The 5941-nt window shown below is 39.2% G+C and overlaps 1 protein-coding gene across 2 annotated transcripts in view; it reads right to left on the bottom strand.

Moving 5' to 3' along the window:
- engl (endoglin, like) overlaps positions 1–1676 on the bottom strand; it is a 21808-nt gene extending 20132 nt beyond the window's left edge. For both annotated transcript variants that reach the window (XM_014008875.1, XM_014008876.1), the window contains exon 1: positions 136–1676. The gene's annotated coding sequence lies outside the window, so the exon portion shown is untranslated. The remainder of the gene's footprint in view (positions 1–135) is intronic.
- Positions 1677–5941: the final 4265 nt, after the last annotated feature.

Genomic DNA, 5941 nt, shown 5'->3' with positions numbered 1-5941 from the left:
GAGACATTTCACTAACACAACAAAACTAATTCACTCTCAGACTGAAGAAGTCTCTTGGAGGAGAGACGAAACGTTTCATTAGAGAAGAACCCGTCCAGAAGACCTATACAATTTTTTTTCTTTTTGATTTTTTACCTGGATTACTGAGATGCATCAGGACATAGCAGAAAGGAGCAGAATTGTAACTGAATGAGTAGAAAAAAGCTMAAATTAGCACAAAGAAGAAAAACAAAAAATGTAAAGCGCACTATAGATTTATAAACATTTTGATGAGTTTTAGGAACTGCTGTATTAATTTTCAATGAGGAAAAAAAAAGCCAAAAATAAATCAAATTGCAACTACGGTCAGCATGACATAGAACACAAAGGCACATGTAGGCTATAGAAAACATTAAATGTTCTTTGGTTTTAATTCTTTTTTCAGTTTTGATGACAATAGCTATATAATTGAAATTATCTGACTTGCTAACATTTTTAAAAGCCTTCCTCCTCTTCTTCCTCTTCCTCAGCTCTCTGGAGAAAACATGAGATTAAAGATCAGACTCACCTGTTGTGTGTCATAGAAGAAAAAGACTGAATGTTTCAGGCTGAGGGGGGGGATTTTATTCCTCTAGTCACGCCCCCCTCATTTCATAAACACACACACACACACGCACGCACGCACGCACGCACGCACACACACACAGCACATCATTTAATACATTCAGGCCTCAGCTGCGCCTGATGGCAGGTGACTAACTTGTGTGAGAAATGTTTTTGAAAGTGAGGCTGAAGTCCAGAGTGAAGCAGCTTTAAAGACTTTGTTTTCAGAGGCGATGGGAGGGCCGGGGGGATGGTGTGACAGAGTGGAGAGAGAAATAATCAGGAGACGAATAAAAGCCTGAGGAAACGTCTGCAAACACGAAGGAGGAGAAAGAGGAGGAGAAGGAGGAGGTTCAGCTTTGACTGGAGGAGAAAGAATAAGAAGATGGAGTGAGGCAACACAAACACACACAAAAAAACACAGACAAAATAAATAAATAAATAAATAAATAAATAAATAAATAAATAAATAAATAAATAAATAAATAAACACAAGCAAAAACTACTTTGTCTTTTGTCTGCTCATTTTTCCTCTTTCATTTAATAATCTGCTTATTTCTGTGTGAAGAATAATTAGTAGTTGCATTAATAAAAAAATGTTTGGGCTGATTTGGTCATTATGAAGGTTCTGTATAAAATTTATGAAAAAAAATCAATATCTTACCTGTTCTAGATAGTTCCCAAATAATAATCAGTTAGGACAAGTGTTTTAATTCTGTTCAAATTGACGAGCTACTGGCTAGTCAAGATTTTGAAGAGGTTCTATCGTGATTAGTATTATTTTTTTTATTTTCACAGGGTTTAGTTCCAAATCAGTAACATACAGAAAAACGTCAAGTCTTTCCTGAACAACAAACCATATCATTACACATTACATTGGTTGAAGCTTTTGCTGCTACTTTCAGCAGACCAACAAAGAATCATGATTCAACACTCTTAACTATATTTCAGAACAATCCAGATGATACGCCACAGGTGCGCTGGGTGATGATACCAGCTCCGCCCACTCACTGTTGTCAGACATTCACCCATGCAGCAATAAAAACGATTAAAGCACACAGAGCAGGAAAATCCTCGCCTGGTAAAAACCAGACCCTCGTCCTTCACTTTGCTTCGTACGAGGGTCTGGACTCTTGACCACAGAGAAGCAATTCTTGCTGGAGGCGTGGCCTCTGCTGATGTTTAAAATGACTGGATTGGTTGGCCGCGATGTATGTGTGCCAGCTCCACTGTGAAGGAGGCTAAGCTAAGAAGCTAACCAGAAATTGCGTGTGCTGTAAACAACCCTACTGAGAGGAGAGAAGCACTGAGCTGAACGAGACGACTGTAAATGAGAGCTGCTGCTTTGTCAGACAAATTTAATTTAATTTGGAAGTCTTATCAACACGGACTGGCTTCATTCACTTCCTCCACTGCCGTATGCTAAAATAACTAGCAGACACCGCGCAGAAAATCGACATCATTCAAAACTCCRCCTTCTGTTTGCTGATTGGTCCAGGTAAAATAAACTACAATCAGACACTGCGCAAAAAATCGACCTTCTGTTCTCTGATTGGCCTGAACAAAATTCTCCTGAAGAAATCCTTGTCGATGGGAGAAGTCCCAGACGGAGCAGTGAAGGGAAACTAGAATTGAGCGGAGCTGCGTAGGAAGGCAAGGGCCAGGCTAGGAAAATCCAGACAAGTTCAGATAACACTGTCCCACAAATACTTATGAAGGACATTTTGTGACTGTTATTTCTTATGCTTTGTGATCAGTTTTAGCATTTACTTTAACAATGAGAGAGACATCAAGTCTCTGTTTAGTTTTAGGTCTGGTCCCAAACCTCGCACTTCCACCCTTGTGTCCTTCAAATGCACCTTCCTGCTGAAGGGTTTGAATGGGTAGTGTGTCACAATTGTCCAGAGTGGTCTTTCGCCCTGTCCCCCTTGTGCTCTTGATCCATTCTTCAGCTAAGCCTGCACACATTATACACACAGTTCATTATTACACACAATTCATGGCTGCATGTGACGTTTTGAATTAAAAGGCAGAAATATGGCAATGTCCACTGAGCACCTTCCAGTTTAGTGCACTGTAAAATGCAATAAGTTGACTAGGGCAGCCGCCAAATAAACAAAATAAACTAGCCAATTACTTTAGTTTCGGACACGTGCGCCTATTCCCACAGATGCACACAGATGAAAGTACAGGAAGTTCTGACAAAAGACAATTTCTTATTTTATTTTGTCCACCATTTTTGTAATAATAAAGAGTGACAAATCATTAAAGGGACTATGYCATGTAAAATCAACTTTTTTTGAGTTTTATATCATGTTATAATGTTATCCTCTCATCAAAAACATGTCCAAAGCCTTGCTTTGACTCATTCATGCATTTTTGAGAAATCCTGCAGCGTTTTTAGGCAGCAGTCAGAGGAGCAAAAACGACAGGTTGGGACTAGAACCACCTTTTGGGACCATCTCCGCCTCTGGGATGTGTCTCCAAGCTGAGCTTCCTCATCACGGAGCACACCTCCCCACCCCACACCCCACACAACCCGCCCATGACTCCTGCAGGCTCTCGGCAGTCACAAAGCAAACAACTGGTGAAACTGAAAGTGAAACTTAAACTATCTGCTGCTCTTAACACCACTTCTCACTCAGTGAAGCTCTTTTCAGATTCAAAACACCTTTGAGGATATGTATTTTCAGATGCCAAGTAAACTGCATCACAGCGCAAGCGCGAACCCCCCCCCCCCCCCCGCACCGAAATGGGCGTGACAGAAGCGGAAGGTGGTTCTTAAAGAGACAGAGGCCAAATTCAATGCATTTAGAAGAGGAAGTGATGAGAAGATAAGTTTATTTTCTATTTAAACATGAAAACAGCATTTTAATAACAGCTAAAGGTGACATAGATACTTTATTATGGTATAGTATTTAAATATATGCCTGAGAAACACATAATATTGGCCCTTTAAAAAGTCGAATGCTTATAAAAATGATTTTTTAGCTCAAAGGAAAATCTTAAGGTACGCACAATGAATAGTTGTGATATTTAAAGCGTCTAAACATGCCTGCTTATGTTCAAGACTGCAGTGAGCTGAAAAAAGTGTAAAATTCCTCTTTGTCTTTGGAAAAAAAACAGAAAAGATCTGGCCAAAGTAGTAGAGAGGTTCTTTCAAGTTAACTTTACTGCTGTGACTGACATAAAACATGGCGCACGGCATTATTGATTCCATGTTGTTTAGTACAACATAAAAGTTTAATGTTATCAGTACAAACTCTGATCAGGAAACAAATTAAACAATTTGTTGAATCTTCTTCGTCATGTCCATTTCAGCAACTGGGACCCTCATCTGCTCAATCATTTTAAACATGATTGCATTTCATCTGCTCATCAGAGCCACACAATTCACCCAAGTATTTATTTGATTAAGTTCAGAGAAGTTATGTTAATAACAGCTTGTCTGATGTCAGAGAGACTCAGGAAGAAGAACAAACATCTGTGCTCGGTTCAGGGCTTGTCTTCAATATTTTGAGTCAGGACATACATACGAGGTGATACTGGAAATGCTCAGGAATATTCATGAAGTTTCGGTTAGTATCAGTACATTAAAGAAGCATTTAAAAGAAGCTGGACTGAAGACTTAAATACTCTCCACTTCAGGAGGTGAGGACTGCGGTGGATCCTTGCCCTGATTCAGAGACCTAAGTCTCCCCCACTTTCCTGGTGCCCGTTTATTACAGCGCTTACGGTAACTCGCTGTCTCTTCAGTCCCGCTGGTAAAGAGAAGCACACTGCAGCAGCTGCTTATATGCAAATTAAAGTGTATGTATATCAACATTTTCACAATGCTTTGTCACTTTTCTTCAACACTACTCATATAAACCAAGACTCTCACCATATTTCAGACAAATTTAAACTCAGTTCAGTTTCAGTTCAGTTAATTTATACAGTGCCAAGTCACAACATACATTGTCTCAGGGCATTACTCCACTCATTAAATTTGTCTGAAAGTTGGTGAGACTCTTGGTTTGTATGAGTAGTGTTCAACAAACGTGAAACAGCGTTGTGATAATGTTGATACACACTTTAATTTCATTGCGGTGGATCCCTCCCGATTCAGAAGCTGCTGAAGCAGAATATTTCTTTGCATTCCAAGTGTAAATTGTTTTGATCCACTCATTAAATTGTCTGAAATATGGTGAGTCTTGGTTTATATGAGTAGTGTTGAACAATAAGCAGCTGCTGCAGTGTATTCGCTTCTCTTTACCAGCGGGACTGAAGAGACAGCATGTTACCGTAAGAGCTGTAATAAACGGACACCAGGAAAGCAGAGGAGACTTAGGTTTCTGAATCAGGGGAAGGATCCACTGCGGTCCACACCTCATGAAGTGGAGAGTAGTTAAGTCTTCTGTACAGTCCACCTTCTTTTAAAGGCTTCTTTAATGTAAGCATACTAACCGAAACTTCGTGAATATTCTTGAGCATTTCCAGTATCACCTCGTATGTATATCCTGACTCAAAATACTCTTGGATAGCAGCCGCTATGTTTGGATCACAGATAACATCCATATTTTCAAAAATGCGCTACAGGCTGAATAACTTCCGGTTCAAGGGTCAAACAAGATCGTCATTCAATCAGCTATGTCTCACTGGTACCTACCTCTTCCGTGTGCTGTAATGTTGTGTTTTCTGTAATGTTGTGTTTTCTGTAATGTTGTTGTGTTTTCTGTAATGTTGTTGTGTTTTCTGTAAAGTTGTGTTTTCTGTAATGTAATGTGTTTTCTGTAATGTAATGTGTTTTCTGTAAGGTTGTTGTGTTTTCTGTAATGTTGTTGTGTTTTCTGTAATGTAATGTTTTCTGTAATGTTGTTGTGTTTTCTGTAATGTTGTTGTGTTTAGTGATTTGTTGTTGCGATATGCCCTTCAGGGCCACCGTAAAATTAGCTGTGGTGGCCATATTGAATTGGGTAAATTAAAAATGTCAGTCATCATCGCTCACGACATACAACGCCCACTCAACTAACCTTGCCCTTCAAAATTCAATTAAACTGTCTTTGGCCACGCACTGGAGGACGAGTATAAAATAAAATAAAAAAATCTTTCCAAAACATTGAGATACAAGCAAACATATTCACAAGTATCTTCTTGTTTTATTTATGACACTGTTAATTTGCTTTCTCGTGCCTCCCACTCCATTTAACATTCCTGCTCTGTGACTCAGGCAAAATCCAGCTTTTCTTTTTGTTATTGTTTATTTTTACTGCAGAGGAGCCTCACCCACTTTCTTTTCCTGATTTCTTGTATAAAAAAGAAGGGCGCGGCAGTGTTTGGCTCCAAGTATTTAACATTTATGTTTCCTTTTAATTCACTT

This window comes from Austrofundulus limnaeus, unplaced genomic scaffold, assembly GCF_001266775.1.
Source record: "Austrofundulus limnaeus strain Quisiro unplaced genomic scaffold, Austrofundulus_limnaeus-1.0 Scaffold53, whole genome shotgun sequence".
NCBI lineage: Eukaryota > Metazoa > Chordata > Actinopteri > Cyprinodontiformes > Rivulidae > Austrofundulus > Austrofundulus limnaeus.
Note: the sequence above shows the minus strand (reverse complement) of the source record. Positions and strands in the feature narration are given on the sequence as shown.